The sequence below is a fragment of the Coptis chinensis genome, chromosome 5 (genome assembly GCF_015680905.1).
Source record: "Coptis chinensis isolate HL-2020 chromosome 5, ASM1568090v1, whole genome shotgun sequence".
Lineage (NCBI taxonomy): Eukaryota > Viridiplantae > Streptophyta > Magnoliopsida > Ranunculales > Ranunculaceae > Coptis > Coptis chinensis.
In genome coordinates this window covers 49,698,445-49,716,168 of record NC_141460.1, presented here as the reverse complement: position 1 = coordinate 49,716,168, position 17,724 = coordinate 49,698,445, and the positions used below count along the sequence as shown (strand labels likewise).

Genomic DNA, 17,724 nt, shown 5'->3' with positions numbered 1-17,724 from the left:
ATCCAATGTCCTCACCTTGTGCCTGGCATTGTAGACTTGATATATGCTAGATAGGTTATCAGGAAACCTATGTCTGATGGACTTCAAAACTTCTTTAGGCTTAACTCCATTTTGAGTCATCTCTGACAAGAACTTCGAATTGTGGAACAAATCGGTCGAGTAGCAAATGCATGTCCTTCAAGAGTGTTCGCTAATGGATGGTTGTGAACACCATTAAGAACGACAATTTTCCAACTATCGATAGTGCCGCGTTGGAAAATACATCTTAACTTAAATGGACATCCACGTTTCATGGTTCCCGTATTTCTCTTATTAACTTTATCTGCTTTTTTGTGTGAACGATACACGCCCAAACTCTCGCAATCTAAATCCAGCCTTGGTACTCGGTTCCCGTTAGCATTCTGCGACTTCCCAATTACCACAACCACATTACATTGTTTTCCCCGAGCAGTTGCCCAACCAATTACGTCACTACATGTATGAAATACCTAAAGATATGAAAGAAAACAACAATCAATAAACTAATATAATTTCATTTAGAAAATAAAAACAAGTGAAAACAATGCCTACTATGTACCTCTTCCGTAGTAAATATTTCTATTGTATCCATTGAAAGCGGTTGAACATCATCCACGTCATTCGAGTTTCCAGAGTTCTCGAAACGCACCGAAGGATCCTAAATAAAGAACAGTTGTTAATTGATGTTTGGCTTAAGTACCAAATGCCACAAACGACATGGCCACACCATTTGGACTAGGTCCCAAACGGTGTGGCCATGTCGTTTGAGATTTGAACTTGGGAAAAAGACTTGTCTGTTTTTTTGCCATTTGAACGGTGTGGCCACACCGTTTGGACTTAGTCTTAAACGACATGGCCACACCGTTTGGACTTAGTCTTGAACGGTGTGGCCATGTCGTTTAAGACTAAGTCCAAAACGTGTGGCCACACCGCTCAAGACTTCCAAATGTCAAATTCAAAATGGCAAAAAAACAGACAAATCGTTTTTTCCAAATTCAAATCCTAAATGACATGGCCACATCGTTTTGGACACAGTCCAGACGGTGTGACGAGACCGTTTGGTGTGAAATACAAACGACCTAGCCGCGTCGTTTAATTACTACATGCATAATTATTACATGTATAATTATTACATGTATAATCACTGTACACATCAATAATTCCTACATGCATAATTATTACATGTATAATCACTGTACACATTAATAATTCCTACATGCAAAATTATTACATGCATAATTACTACATGCATAATTATTACATGTATAATCACTGTACACATCAATAATTTCTACATGCATAATTATTACATGTATAATTACTACATTCATAATTACGTTTAATTTAGATTTATCTTATTCTTATTAAATGCATCATCATCCATTCCTCTATTTTCTTCACTTTGAACTTGTTCTACATTTTCTTTTTGAATGGAGTCACTTGGAACTTGTTCTATATTTTCTTCTTGAATGGGGTCATGATGCATTACATTTTCTTCGTCATCTTCATGTTTTTAAATGGGGTTGGGCTCTTCCATTAGTGTTTAGTGTTAGGGTTTAAGGGTTTAAGGGTTTATGGTGGAAGAGAAGAGAATAAAAGAGAAGGGCTGAAAAGGTTGCAACAAGTCAAATTCACTTTGGTTTGGGGTCTGCTCAACACAAAACAACTTTTGGGACCAATGACACATTTGTAATAAGTGTTTTAGTTTTTGGGGTCTGCCCAACACAATATGGGGTCCGGCAATAACAAGTACCATTTTTTTTTATTGAAAGTGATATATCCTTTTTACCTTTTTTTGTAAACTTATTCTACCGGTTGCCGGTTTGCAGAATGAGTGGACAAGAATCTTGCGTATCCCATACATCTCGCGCACCATAGATTTAGCCTTATTTAAAATGGGCGGTGAATTTGCCGACATGTTTCACCCTGCACCAATTCTAAAGAAAAGCAACATTGGCGTGGGACGCACATGGATCTCGCCATCCTACTACGACCCTGGTATGTCATTTTTCAAAGTGAAATTGTGTGACTTTACATTCTGTTGTAACGTGTGAAGGCTTCTTCTTCACATTTCTCCCTCATCAATATAATACTTTTGTAATTTAGAGATATTTGGAGCCATCTATATTGCTCTTGTTGGAGTTATCCCTCACATGAGGAAACCGAAACCGGACGAAAACGGGCAAACTTCGACATCCGAGAGTCGGCGGCCCAGCCAAGAAGAGAGGCGCGCCAGCTCGAGCTCAAGAACATAGGGCGACCAGCTCAAAGTAAAAAGCGCCAGCTCCAATGTCCAGTCTTCTTGGCGACTTCGCCAGAGTGGCGCCAGCCAGCAGTCTATTCTATTTTCGTGGGCTTGCTACAAGGTATCCGCGAATTTGGTTTTGGAGATAAAACCAAAATCAAGGTTTTGGAAAACCTAAACCCTAACGAGAACCAAACAAGTCGGAAGGATTGGAATCCGGACTAAAACAAAGAGAGAACCTTTACGGAGATACAACCACAGTAAAGAGATAAAGAGTGATCTAGTAAGGTGAGAGACTGTAAGGAGAGATTGTAATCTTCCTTCCTACTTTATTAAGAACTGGCTCTTGTGGAAGTAGGCATCATTGGCCGAACCACGGTAAATCTTTGTGTTGTGGTTTGTTGCTTTTACTGCTTTACATTATTATCTGTTGTTAATAGTTGTTTAGCGAGTTGGGCATGTTAGTATAGGTAGTTTGTGATATTTGAGATTTATCTGGAGTTGAAGTGTGTTCATACAAGTTATCTGTGTAGTGGGGGAACCGATTGGTATTGGTGTAATCCCCAACAAGTGGTATCAGAGCCTTGGTTAGAATAGCCTAGGGTGTTATCCGAATCTTGGTCGGGCGGTGTTTGGCCGAAATTCCGAGAGAGAAGATTTGAGGTTAAATAACTTGTAGAGATGGACCATTCCGTGAACACTTTGTATGATGAGTCCGAATAGGAAGAACTACACCATCCGGAAAGCCAAGATGGAAGACTTGCTATCTTCAAGGGACTTGGCACTTCCCATTGAGAATGAGGGAGTAAAACCGAAAAAAACCCATGAGGCCGAATGGAAAAAGCTTGCTGAGAAAAGCTATCGGGTACATTCGACAATGGATAGACGGCGATGTCTTTCACCATGTGGCCCAAGAGACTACGACCTTCAGATCTATGGAAGAAACTTCGAAGACCTTTATGAGAGGAAGTCGGGTGGAAACAAAGTGCTAGTCGTTAAGAAGTTTGCGCACCACGGAAGTACCAAGAAGGTTCTTCAATGTCCGAAAGCATCTTAATGAAGTACGAGAATATCATCAATCGATGCATTTGATGAAGATCAATTTGGGAGACGGTTGAGGCTTTGTTTCTATTAGGCTCTCTACCCGAAAGTTGGGAGACATTAGCGGTTTCTCTACATGGAGCACCAAAGGATGGAATTGTTACCATGGAGATGGCTACCACGCCTTTGTTGAATGAGGAGACTAGAAGGAGTGCAAGAAGCGACTCTTCTAACTCGAGGGTCCTTTTCACGCAGAAACGGGGAGAGGTCGGGCGAGAAAACCATCTCGCTCTAGAGGTGATGACAGAAGTAAATCTAGGGGTGAAGCTTTAGAACTCCTAAGGCGCAGAGGCAATGTTACTATTGTGCCACAAAAGGCCACTTCAGATATGAGTCGTAACAATCAAGAGGGATGAGAAGAATAACCGTGTACATGAAGACATGGTGCGAGGAGGAACGGAAACACGGCAGAGATACTCTGCACTAGTCGGCGACCTAGTGGGAATTGTGTCGATTGTGGTGTGTCTTTGTCCCGAAAGTACCTCATGTCGATATCGAGTGGGTGATAGATACAGGGGAGCATCCTATCACGTCACACCGCGCCGCAGGGGGATTCTTCACTACCTACACCGTGGTGAATATGGTGAAGTGAGGATGGGTAACGATGCCGTCTCAAGATTATAGGCATTGGAGATGTTCATGTAGAAACCAATGTCGGCTACACCTTGACACTCAAGGATGTAAGACATGTCCCCGACATACGGTTAAGCCTAATTTCGGGCCGGAAATTAGATGATGATGGCTTTGTAAACTCGTTTGGTAACGGGTATGGAAACCGAAAGCAGGTTCCATTGTAGCAGCCGAGGAAAAAGAAAACTTTCTCTTTTACAAAACACAGGCTAGTTTGTGTAAAGCGTATTTAATCGCGCGAAGAAAGAAGAAGCTTCATCCGAATCGGCACAAGAGACCGTGGTCACATGGGCATAAAAGGGATGGAAGTTCTTGCTAAGCAAAAGGCCTTGCCCGGACATCAAAGGTACACATTTAAATACATGTACTCATTGTTTGGTAGGAAAGCAACACAGGTGTCTTTCCAAAGATTCCCGTCTCACGAAAAGGACACCGTCCTTGAACTAGTGCAATACCACATTTCTTATGTGGTCCTATGAGAGTGAAGTCCCACCAGGGGAGCCGTGCTTCTTGACATTCATTGATGATCGTCAAGAAAGATATGGGCCTATAGTCCGAAGACCAAGGATGAAGTACTTGGCGTGTTTGAGAAATTCCACAAAGATGGTGGAAAGAGAGACCGGAAGTTGTTGAAGTGTATTCGCCGGATAATGGGGGTGAGTACATTGGGCCATTTGAAGAGTATTGCCGAGTCATGGGATTCGTCATGAGCGGACCGTTCCCAAGACACCGCAAAATGTAATGGAATAGCGAGAGAGAATGAACCGCACCATTGTAGAGAGGATAAGATGCATGCTATCTCACTCTAAGCTACCTAGAAGCTCTTGGGTAGAAGCAATGCGTCTGACCGTGCATGTGATCAACCTGTCACCAAAAAGCCTCTTGAATAGTGATTATCCGGAGAGTATGGTCAGCAGAGATGTTGATTATGGATACTTGAGGTATTTGGGTGCGGGGCATTTGTGCATATTCCGAAGGATGAGATTCAAGCTTGATGACAAAGCCAAGCAAATTGCATTTTTCGGGTTATGGAGATGAAAAGTTTGGTTACAAACTCTATGATCCGATTAACAAGAAGGTAATCCGAAGTCGAGATGTTGTGTTCTTAGAAGACCAAACCATAGCAGACTTTGAGGGAGGGTGAGAAGCTACTGAGGCTTTCACCAATGATCTTGTTGATTCGTAAACCGAAGTTCCTACCGTGGAACGTCGCGAAGGCATTGAGAATGCTGAGAGAACCATGAGTTTGAAGCTCATGATGAGAATCCTATCGCTCATGATGGGATAGAACCTATTGGTATAGAAGATGCAGATGAGATGCATGAACCACCACCGTGAGCAAGCGAAGTGCATCCTCCCCGGCCGCACCAGATGGGGCAAGGAGGTTCCGACAGAGAGAGACTAGCTTCAACCAGTATCCACCACATACGTGCGTGCGTTACTACTATCGGATGGTGGAGAACCTATGTACTATCAAGAGGCACTTGAAGGTACGCACAAAGAAAAATGGTTGAAGGCCATGCATGACGAGATGGATTCTTTGCATAAGAATCACACTTATGAAGTTAGTTGAAAACCCACAGGAGAAAAGTTCTCAAGAATAAGTGGATATACAAAGTCAAGCATGAGGGAGAACAATCCTCACCCAAGGCACAAAGCTTCGCCTTTTGTGGAAGCGGATTCGGTCAAAGGAAAGGGATTGACTTTGATGAGATTTTCTCTCTCAGTAGTGAAGATGACTTCTATCCGGGTGGTATTGGGTATGGCCGCAAGTATGAACCTAGAGGTTGAGCAGCTAGATGTTAAGACAGCTTTTCTTCATGGAGACCTTGAAGAAGATGTCTACATGGACCACCCGGGGGTTTGAGGTCAAAGGCAAGGAGCACCTAGTATGCAAGCCGATAAAGAGCTTGTATGGGTTGAAACAAGCACCGAGACGATGGGTACATAAAGTTTGACTCCTTTATGGTGAAGCAAGGATACAAGAAGTCCGCTTCCGATCATTGTGGCGTTTGTTCGAGAGATTTCGGATGGAGATTTCATTGTCTTTATTCACCAGTATGTGGATGATATGTTGATAGTTGGCCCAAACATCAACAAGATATCCAAGCCGAAGAAAGACTTGAGTAAGTCCTTTGAGATGAAGGATTTGGGTCAAGCAAAGCAGATACTTTGGATCATGGATCACTTTGATGTAAAAGAGTGGAAAGTTGTGGCTTTCTCAAGAAAGCTACATTGAGAAGGTGTTGAAGAGATTCAACATGGATCAAAGCGAAACCGGTCGGTTAATCCGGCTTGGTGGCGGTTCCGCATGACCAAAGAGATGTGTCCTAAGGGTGAGCATGAGCAGAGTCAGATGGAAAAGATTCCTTATGCATCCGCAGTGGGCAGTTTGATGTATGCCATGGTGTGTACTAGACCGGATATTGCTTTCGCCGTTGGGGTGGTAAGCGATTTACAAAATCCGGGTAAAGAACATTGGGAAGGTGTTAAGTGGATATTGAGATATCTCAAAGGCACTTCCAAATCATGTTTGTGCTTTGGTGGAAGTAAGCCCTTACTTGAAGGCTACACTGATGCAGACATGGCAGGTGATGTTGACTCGATGAAGTCCACCTCCCGGTTATCCGGTTACTTTTGCGGGGAGCGGTTTCTTGGCAATCTAAGTTGCAAAAAGTGTGTTGCCCTCCACTTCTGAAGCGAAAGTATTGCAGCCAGCGAGTGTTGCAAAGAGTTGCTATGGATGAAGAGGTTCTTCGACGAACTAGGGCTAAAGCGTAAACAGTTTGTAGTTCTATGTGATACGGTCGGGCCCATCCACTTGAGCAAGAATCCGAAGTTTTCATTCTAGATCCAAGCACATACACGCGTGCGTTATCATTGGATTAGAGAAGTACTTGAAGACAAGCATTTGTGTATCGAGAAGATCCATACCGACAAGAACGGGTCGGATATGATGACCAAAGTCTTACCGAAGGTAAGTTTGATGTTTGTTGTGCTATTGCGGAATGGCGACACACTCCTCTGCTGATTTGGCAATTGCATGGAGGTAGCCCCCTCACCGTTCGAGGAGGGAGATTGTTGAGTTATCCCTCACATGAGGAGAGAAACCGAACCGACGTAAACGGCAAACTCGACATCCGGAAGTCGAGGCCGCCAGGCGCCAGGAAGAAGAGCGCCAGCGCTCCAAGAATCGATAACATAGAGGCGACCAGCTCAAAGTGGCCGCCCAGCTCGGTGTCAGTCTTCAGCGACTTCGGCTCGAGTGAGCGCCAGCGCCAGTCTATTTTTCGTGGGCTTGCTAAGGATATCCGCGAATTTGGTTTTGGAGATAAAACCAAAATCAAGGTTTTGGAAAACCTAAACCTAACAGAACCAAACAAGTCAGAAGGATTGGAATCCAGACTAAAACAAAGAGAGAGAACCTTTACAGAGATACAACCCCAGTAAAGAGATAAAGAGTGATCTAGTAAGGTGAGAGATCGTAAGGAGATTGTAATCTTCCTTCCTACTTTATTAAGAACGCTCTTGTGGAAGTAGGCATCATTGGCCGAACCACGGTAAATCTTTGTGTTGTGGTTTGTTGCTTTTACTGCTTTACATTATTATCTGTTGTTAATAGTTGTTTAGCGAGTTGGGCATGTTAGTATAGGTAGTTTGTGATATTTGAGATTTATCTGGAGTTGAAGTGTGTTCATACAAGTTATCTGTGTAGTGGGGGAACCGATTGGTATTGGTATAATCCCCAACAGCTCTCTCTTTCGAATCAGAAACTGTAACTCAAATCTCCACATATTAATGGCATCGCTGCTTCTTCTCTCTATTAGAGATAGAGATACTAGCTGGATGTTCACAATGGTATATGTGCCTGTACGACCGTGGGTTTGAAGATAAAGCTTAGCTCTCTTTTGTAGCTAGGTGTGAAAATGTATCACCCATTAAAATCCATCATACTCAAAATTAAAATAAAATTGGTATTAGGATTTGATAAAAAGAAGAAGATGCATGTTTAGAAATAAATCCAGATTATTATTGCGTACACCAAAGTAAAATGACTGACATTATTATTATTGTTGAGTAAAATCTACATCTGTTCTTTTGTTACGTTGCTCTTTGGTGATATTTCTACTTACATGCAGAAAGTTGTTATGGTGGTACGATACATCATTGGATGTGTATCAATTTTTCACATTTGAACCGGACCCTGCTGTGCGCTTCTTCGAGGAACTAGTTTCCATGTGTACCAGTAAAGGAATGGTATATTTTTTTTCTCCGACTTCTATGTGTGCAACTTATTATATATCTAAATGTTAATTGCATTAACTCTTTTTAATGTCTTTTCACAGTTTCATCCCAACACACTTATTATTGCCAACGCACTATGCATGACCTGATCAAATTGAAAGGAACATCGTTGATGCTCACCGAAAATCAGCTCAGCCTGATCAAATTGAAAGGACTCTCATTGATGTACGTTCACAGCCAATCAGCTCCCAGGTTCAATTCAGGACAGCAGGGACTGCTCCAACTTCTCCTCATTATAGTACCAGAATAAACACAAAGGTTATCATGAAAGACTGAATTGTGATACACGTCAATCGTGATACACGTCAAATATTTGGATCTGCTTATTAATGCTCGTACGGGACATGCAAGTTAGGATGCCACAATGTTTGAATCGTAGGTGACATCCATCATGAAATGTTTGTATCTGCTGCTCAATTCATACAGGACATACAAGTTGAGGCCTAATAAGGGGCTTTAAACACAATAAATTGCTAGGTAAAGTGGTAAACACACATTCCGCTGGGAAAAAAAAAGTCGGTCTAATGACATACTAAACGCAACTTAATTTTCTGAGTGAGGCGTCTAAAAGCAACTCCAAAAAGTTGCTGATTTATTTGGTTATAATGATCTATCCTCATTATAATGATCTATCCTCTCAAGGAATCTTTAATAGTTTATTTTTATTTTCTTTTAGTAGTTTGTACATTAGCAATCTGCTGGAAGAGTGTCTAAAGACTTCAGTGTAATAAATCATGTGCTTAATATACTATGTGTACTTATAAAATGGCCTAAATTAAGAGATCAACAACTTTTTTCAGCATTCGTCATATTCTCTCCGGTATATTTGAGGCATATTGTTCAGAACTATATTTCAAGTTTTCACCACACATCCTTGTAGCTACTATATACCACTATACATAACTGATCCTCCAACAATTGCAGTACAACAAGATACAAATTAAATTTGTTAATTGTATACAACATGATACTGGATTAACATATTAACCGTGAATGTTAGATCTAATATAAAATGCTATCATATTATGGATCATTGCATTCTTAAGCTGATCAGCCCCTATATATTATTAGCCATTAGTTGCCTAAAGTTGATATTGGAGAGTAAATTAATACCGCATGCTCATCAATGAAGACATGGCTGATCCAGGACCAAAGAATTGCTATTGTAAGCAAATCGTCAATCTTCGTTCACTTAAAATGGTGTGAGTAAAATAATGATCCCTTAATCACTGATCATTTTTTTCCCGTCCTTAAACAAACCTAACAATGCTCTTGAACATAAAAAAAGGCCAGTGAAGTTCTGTAATACGGCTTGCGCTGACTTGATCTTTTAGCATCCTCCTAGCAGGCTCGTGAGCCTGCCCATTAAAGTTCCTAGAAATCTAGTTTAATTAACTTAACATTAGACAAAGTACTTACAGTAGCTATCTGTGGTGCTCTGTGTGAAATAAAGAAAAACTAAGAAGAACACTAACAGTTATGGGAATGGCTTATTTGCTTATTGAACTTCAACTAGCTTTTATAAAGCCTTACAGATAACTATCAAAGCAAAACAAAACAACCCACGTTTATAGCCTAGAGAAACTGCCCTGAAGAATCGGGCTACAAGGTCTGACCTCTTCATTCCCTCCCCTAAACTAGACTGTCCAAAAACAAACTAGTTTATCAAAGATGCGTCACAAACTCCAAACTGCTCTCTCATTCTTTGAAAAGACTCCAACTTCAGTGGCTTAGTGAACACATGAGCCACCTGATCATGTGTACCACAGTGTAGCAAATTCACGACTCCATCATTTGCAAGGTTACGAAGGAAATGAAATCTCACTTGTATATGTTTGCTTCTTCCATGTAAGACAGGATTCTTAGCTAGCTTAATGGTTGAGCTATTGTCACAGAAAATGACTGTGCTTTCATTCTCTTCATACCCGAACTTCTCCAACACCCTCTTCATCCATACTGCTTGAGTTGAACATACAAGTAATAGCCACGATTCTGCTTCGGTTGTGCTTAAGGCAATGATCGGCTGCTAGCGTGAGAACCAAGCTACCGCAGGTGAGCTTAAGACAAAAACATAGCCCGAGGTGCTCTTCCTATCTTCCACATCACCAAAGAAATCACTATCGGTGAATCCAATCAGCTCCTTATTTCCATCCTTCTTATACAACAAATCCAAAACCGGAAGTTCCTTGTAAATAACGTAAAATTAGTTTGGCGCCCAAGAGATGAAGCTCTGTTGGTTTCGACATATATCGACTGATCAAACTGACTGCATACATAATATCCGGTCTTGTGGCTGTCATATACATCATGCTACCGACCAATTGTCTGTAATAAGAACTATCTACCTCCATTCCATTATCATCTCAAAAAATCTTGAAACCCCAGCAGACTGGATTTTGAACAGAGTTACAGTGTTCCATACCAAATTTCTTTAGAACTTCCAACACATTTCTTTTGGTGAATAAAAATTCCTTCACTAAGCTGTAAAACTTCTAACCCAAGAAAGAACCTCATTTTACCAAGATCCGCATGTCAAATTCATTCATCATCGATCTCTTAAACTCAGCGACCATATTCTCATCGTCTCCAGCATAAATCAAGTCATCAACATAAAGGCTAATAACCAAGAGTTTACCTTGTTTACTGACCTTGGTGAAGAGTGTTTGTTCACTTTCACACTTCTCAAAGCCTTCGTTCAAAAAATAAGCTTCAACACGGCTGAACCATGCCCTCGGCGCCTGCTTGAGCCCATATAATGCTTTATTGAGCTTATAGACTTTGTGCATTGCAGTTTTCACCTCATATCCTCTTGGTTGATCGACATAAACATCTTTGGTCAAATTTCCCTGAAGAAAGGCTGATTTAACATCAAGTTGATAAACAAACCATCCTCTTTGTGCAGCTAAGGCAAGAAACATTCGAACAGTATCCATACGGGACACAGGTGCATATACTTCCTCATAGTCAATGCCGTACTTCTGTGTGTAGCCTTTGGCAACCAAGCGGGCTTTGTATCTTTCTACCTCACTGTGCTCATTTATTTTTGTCTTGTAAACCCATTTAACCCCAATCTTTCTAGCACCTGCTGGCATCTCTGTCAAGTACCATGTATTATTTTTCTGAATGGCGTTTATCTCTAAATCCATAGCTTCTCTCCATTTTACATCAGCTACTGCTTCCTCATAGGTCATTGGATCGGTAGTGGCAAGAAATGCCCAATTAGCCACAACATCTTCATCAGAAAGCTCTTCTCCTGAGACATAGTCCCCCGCCCATACAGGGGTTCTTCTCGTTCTCACACTGAAAAGTCTAGAAGTTTCTGGGTTCACAAGATTTGGTACAGCTTCATCTTCATTGCTTCTTGCATTCTCGTCTTCTGACTCATCCGAAGTATGCAGCTCGTCATCGTCACCCCACTTCAAATCAAGAGCAATCTTCTCTTCAAAACTGTCATCCCAATTCCATTTCTTGTCTTCTTCAAAGACAACATCCCGACTAATTACTACCTTCTTCAGAACAGGATCATAAAGTCTATAGGCCTTTGATTCTTCACTCACTCCCAACAGAACACAGCTCCGACTTTTGTATTCCAGCTTCGTTCTTCGTGCATCCGGAACATGATAATGTGCAACACTGCCAAAAACCGAAATGAGTTACTAAAGGTTTAACCCCACTCCACGCCTCTTCCGGTGTCATGTCTGTGACGGATAAAGTGGGGCTCCTGTTGAGAACATAGAGACTCCAGTTGATCCTCTCCGGCCAAAATATTTTGGGGACACCTTTCTCTGACAACAAACTCCTCACCATGTTCATCACTGTCCGTTTTTTCCTTTCTGCGACGCCATTATGTTGCGGTGTGTATGCTGCAGTCAAATGCCTTTTAATGCCATTCTCTTTACAAAAATCATTAAACTCATTCGAAGTAAATTCCCCATCACGGTCTGTTCTTAAACATTTAATATCAAGACCTGTTTCTTTCTCTACACCATTCTTAAATAACTTGAAAGAGGCAAATGCATCTGACTTATCAATCAGAAAATGTACCCAAGCTTTTCTACTATAATCATCAATAAAACAGATAAGGTACCTCTTGTGGCTGTTTGAAATAGGAGTAACAGGCTCACATATATCGGCATGAATGAGTTCGAGTTTCTGAGAAGCTCTCCATGTACTCTTCTTTGGAAAAGAGTCTCGATGTTGCTTTCCCTTTAAGCAATCAAGATACACGACCACAGTATCTCGATCATAGGCAAACCCTTCACCATTCCTTTCTGCTGCAATGTTTTGAGACTTTGGTAACCAAGGTGAGCATACCTCCGATGCCAAAAATCAGTCATGTCTTGAGTTTCTGCTTGCAAACATACCTCCTTCTTTAATTGCTTCTCTGCTGGCTGTGACTCGGATAGCAAGGCAAACATTCTATTTGCAGTCATGTCAGTGTCGGATAAACAAGCCTCTTGAGGGATGATTAATTCGACATTCGTTGGATTGAATCAGCACAGCTAGGCCTTTCTCTTGCAACTGACCAATGCTAAGAAGATGATTTTGTAACTCAGGCACATAGAAGACCTCCGTGACCACGTGACTAGCACCCTCCAGAAACAGTCTCACATTCCCTTTCCTAACCACATTCATCCTCATATTATTTCCGAGCCTCATTATGTGTGTGAAACTCTCATCCAAATCACAAAATAAAGAGCGATCACCGCACATATGGTTACTACAACCAGAATCAAGGAACCATAAATTATTTCGAGTACCTCCGCGCATCTCCACATATGCCATAAGCAGCAGTTCCTCTGACTCATCAAACTCCGCGATAGTTAAGCTTCTTTTCCCACATTGGACAATCATATTGATAATGTCCAAGCTGGTGACATTTGTAACACTCGATCGTAGCTTTGTCATAGGTCTGTCGGCCTCTTCCTCTACCCCTTCCTCCTCGAAAGGTTGTTCTTCCACGCCCCCTCGCATTACTCCCTTCGGCATGAGTGACTTTGAGTGCTTGTTCTTCCCCACTTGAATGCCTCCGAAATTTCTGCTCATGAACTAGTAAAGAGCTTTGCAATTCATCAACTGACAAGCACTTGATATTTTTCGACTCTTCAATCGAACATACAATATAATTGTATTTCTCAGACAAGGAACACAATACCTTTTCAACAATCTTTGCATCCTGCAGATCTTCTCCTAAATTACGCATACTATTTGCAACAATCATCACTCTTAAGAAGTAATCATTGATTGATTCTCCCAATTTCATCTCGAGCACCTCGAAATCTCTTCTGAATGTCTGCAGCTGCGCATTTCTGACTCTCTCATTCCCTTGATATCTTGTTTTCATCGAATCCCAAATCTGCTTGGCTGTGTCCTTCTGAAGAATGGTTTTCAAAGTAGTCTTGTCTATGGCCTAGAAAAGGTAATTCTTTACCTTTAGATCCTTCAGCTTCATCGCTGCAAGATCTGCTCTCTGTGCACCATTAAGAACCTCTCCTCTTGTTGGTTCTATGACTCCTGTCTCCACCAATGACCACCATTCCTTCGAGCGAAGCAAATTCTCCATGAGCATAGCCCAATGCTCATAGTCACCATCAAGTTTAGGAATACTCAACAACAAATCCTTCTCTGCTGCCATCTATACCCTGTTATGTTTCCTCACTTTCTCTTGTGTTTACACTCAAAACTTATGATCAATCAGGCCCCTATGATTTTGTCTCTAATACCAAATGTGAAATAAAGAAAAACTAAGAAGAACACTAACAGTTATGGGAATGGCTTATTTGCTTATTGAACTTCAACTAGCTTTTATAAAGCCTTACAGATAACTATCAAAGCAAAACAAAACAACCCACGTTTATAGCCTAGAGAAACTGCCCTGAAGAATCGGGCTACAAGGTCTAACCTCTTCACTCTGACTCTCTGAGGCTCTTGGGCCACAATGATTGAGGAAATTAAAGTCTGGTAAATGTACCCTTTTTTCCAAGCATGAATAACCCTAAAGTTTGTGATGCTTGTATGTAACGGAAAGAGAAAGATTGATTATTATGTTGTGCTTTGGTTGCCGATCGAAGATAGATTCTATACATTAATTGAAATGTATTTGTTAGGAGGGAAGCTACATGATATGGGTTGCCATGCTTTCTGGAGGGCGAGAAGTATCTGGCCATGGTTTTAGGTGTTTAAGGAATGGTTTGACATCCTTCTTCTGAGTGGTTAGAAAACAGAACAAGTTGCAGAGGCAGTAACAGAGCTAGCTCGGTTCCAAACATCTGGATGTTCTTGAATTATTTTGCAGATTTAATTAGTTCATTGAAAACAAAACATCTTAAAACTTAACAATCATGCATCTTCTTTTTTTTAGAAGAAATTATTGGGTTAAGGAGACCCAAACCTATATTCATAATCAAAGTCTTACATAAATATTCCCCTAAGCATCCTCATTTACAATGGTATCTAAATTAGAGTCTAATCGGGAAATCTATATGACAAAATAGGAAAGTGTGGGGCCAAAAGACTGCATCCAATGGTAGGTAATCATTCTCACCAAAATATGACTTGGCAGATCTAAGTGTTTCGAGGGTTTGTACAATTTTGTTAAGTGCAATCAACACCATGGGATCTATCCAAAAATCAACAATTGCGGCTGGACTTATAAACTGTTGGGCTTCCAAATTTGACATGGTACTGCACAATTGGCTTGCCCAATTAATATTGAGCTTATGGATAATGGGCAATTAGGCTAGCCTTGCGTCGAAGGCGCGGCTGGTCTTGAGCACATACACCTTGTGCCGAAGGCGTGACAAGCCGCAGACACTTGGAGGTCTCGCGGGCCGTAGGCACGGGCATATCATAGTAAAATACAAGACAGGACTAGACACATTAAGTTTAGCAAGATAATCAGCTGCACGGTTTGTCTCCCTATAGCAGTGGCTGAATCGGCCAACTTCAAAGGTCTCGCTCTTCATTCTAATAGATTTCACTATGTTAAGATGGTACCAAGTTGGCTCTGAACCCCCAGTCACAATATGCACTGCAAGAGTACAGTCTGAGTTGACTTGTACTCGCTTCAAAGTACTATAAAGGATGCAACCCTCTAGCCCAGCTTCAATAGCCTTTAGTTCATGTAGCAGGATAGACCTTCCTTTATCGTTGCCACAGTAGACAAAGAGCACCTTGCCTTCGTGATCTCGAATAGTACCACCAAATCCAAAATCCAGAGCACTAACGCTACCACCACAGTTCACTTTCGCAACACCTGACCCCGGCTTTAACCCTTGACAAAGTGTTTGTTGTCTCGTCTTGAATGTTGCATCAATCCCCAACCTGTGAAGCATCACTCTTGTACTGATACAGTCGGGAACATCTTTCACAACTCGAAGCACGTAATTTTTCATTTCTTCTAGGATCTTTACCATAACGAGTTGAGGGGGTCTAGTCTTCTGCCTTCAAATATTCTGAGATTCCTCTCATGCCATATAGCACTGATGGTTGCACAGATGTAGGCTCTCCTTATCTCCGTCTCTGTATTGCTGCCCCTGCAAGTTTGTAGTATGTGGAGCCATTCACTAGTTGAATCAGAAACATTAGAGCCCATTCCCAGTTGAGATTTGATCCCTTGCCACACAGAACTAGTGTATTGGCAATCAAAAAATAAATACCGGGAGTTTTCTCTGCCATTCCCACATAGACTACAGTATAATTCCTTTAGTCACTAGACTATCTTGAGTGGATAGGCTTCCCGAAAGAAGCTGCCACGCATCAAAAGAGTGTTTCGGGATGACATAGGAACCCCATACAAGCTTAGACCACACTTCCTTGCTCTTGACATTCTTGATAGCGATGTACGCAGACCTTGAAGTGAACTGCCCACTTTGAGTAAGAGTTCACACAACTGTCTTTGTCAAGTAGGTTATAGATGTCTGTATGGAGTATATTCTGCTTGAAATCACACTGGCAAGTTTTGAATGAGGTTGTTCCAGCTCCCAGTAGAAATAAGATCACTGGCCTTTGCTTCTTCATGGAGATTCAACAAGTTTTTGGCCTCAACATCATAGAGTAAAGGGGTGTCAGAGCAGCATGGATCATGCCATATGTATGTATCATTACCATTGGTAATCAGGTGTCTAGTATACTTCATGGCAGTAGCTCTTTGCTTCATGACGCCCCGCCAAACCCAAGAACAATCCCTAGGTTGCTTCATTGTCCAAAAGTGTTTAGCATTAATGATATGAGCCCAAACCCATTTGGACCATATATAATGTATCTTCTTTTGACGCCACTTTGAAGACCAGGCCACAATAGGCTGCATTGTTCCACACACGTACTTTTAGATCAATTATGCTTAGTCCCCCTTCTTCCTTCGACAATCATCTTCTTGATCAGCCTTATGCACTTAAAGCTCACTGACGAGAATGTATCTCAAGGGGCAGGTCACAAGGATATGCGCACATTCTTTATCACGAACTAAGAAAAAATAATTTTGTTAGCTAATAATTACAATTACTTACATAATGCCAGTGTCTGACTACCAAAGGTTGGGTATTGCTAGTAACGTACGGTTATCTAATTAGCTTGATCCATTTGGTCTTGGCTCTAATAAACTAGGAAGATCAAGTTTGAGATTTCATTTAACATAACGGAATATTTGAATACGTACACTTCTACTGATACTCTGACAGTCTGACTGCATCGCACCCTTTCAAGATTGTATCCCACGGATTCCCACTCAAGTTACCATATGACAAAAAGAGAAATAGGTTTCTAATTAAAATCTCTGAATGAGATTGCCAAATTCATTTGGCAGTGAAAGCTACAGCTTTCGAATTTTCAATGCTATGTTCATATGACATAGAAATTGAAGGTGACATGAGCATCAATACAAACAACTGCTACCCCGTAGCAACACACATATAAAATGCCATCAACTCATTGTAAGATGACCGAAACTGGCTCCAACTTCCTTAAATATATATATGGTCAAGAACATTTCATATCAGCACCTCCAAGGATATATACCACGTCATCACAAATATCTATTATAATAAATAAAATGGATAGACAAAAAGTGGTCGGGATCGCGTGGGGATCTGTGTTTGATGGGACATAGGTGTACGCTCCATATCGTTTCTAAACACCTTTGAGTAGTTTTTAATGTGTCATTTAATTAAGGTTGTAATAAAATGTAGAAACTATGCCTCTTGGCCTCTTGGCCATAAATAACCCCAAATATTAAGATTAAGTGTCATTTAATTACGGTTGTAATAAATTGTAGAAACTAGGGGTGACTTCGGATCGGATAAAAGGCTTCCGGAAAAATTTCAAATTTTTTTCGGAGGGCAATATCCTTTCCAAATCCGATCCAATTATTTTTCGGATGAATTTTTTTTTTCCAAATTCGAAAAGTTCGGAAAATCGGAAATTTTTTG

At 41.1% G+C, this 17,724-nt stretch overlaps 1 long non-coding RNA gene across 1 annotated transcript; it reads left to right on the top strand.

Moving 5' to 3' along the window:
• The first annotated feature begins 1,936 nt into the window (after positions 1-1,936).
• On the top strand, positions 1,937-9,078 carry LOC147497776 (uncharacterized). Its single transcript, XR_015194141.1, has 3 exons — positions 1,937-2,016; positions 8,134-8,251; positions 8,341-9,078. It is a non-coding gene; the product is annotated as an uncharacterized LOC147497776 (long non-coding RNA).
• Positions 9,079-17,724: the final 8,646 nt, after the last annotated feature.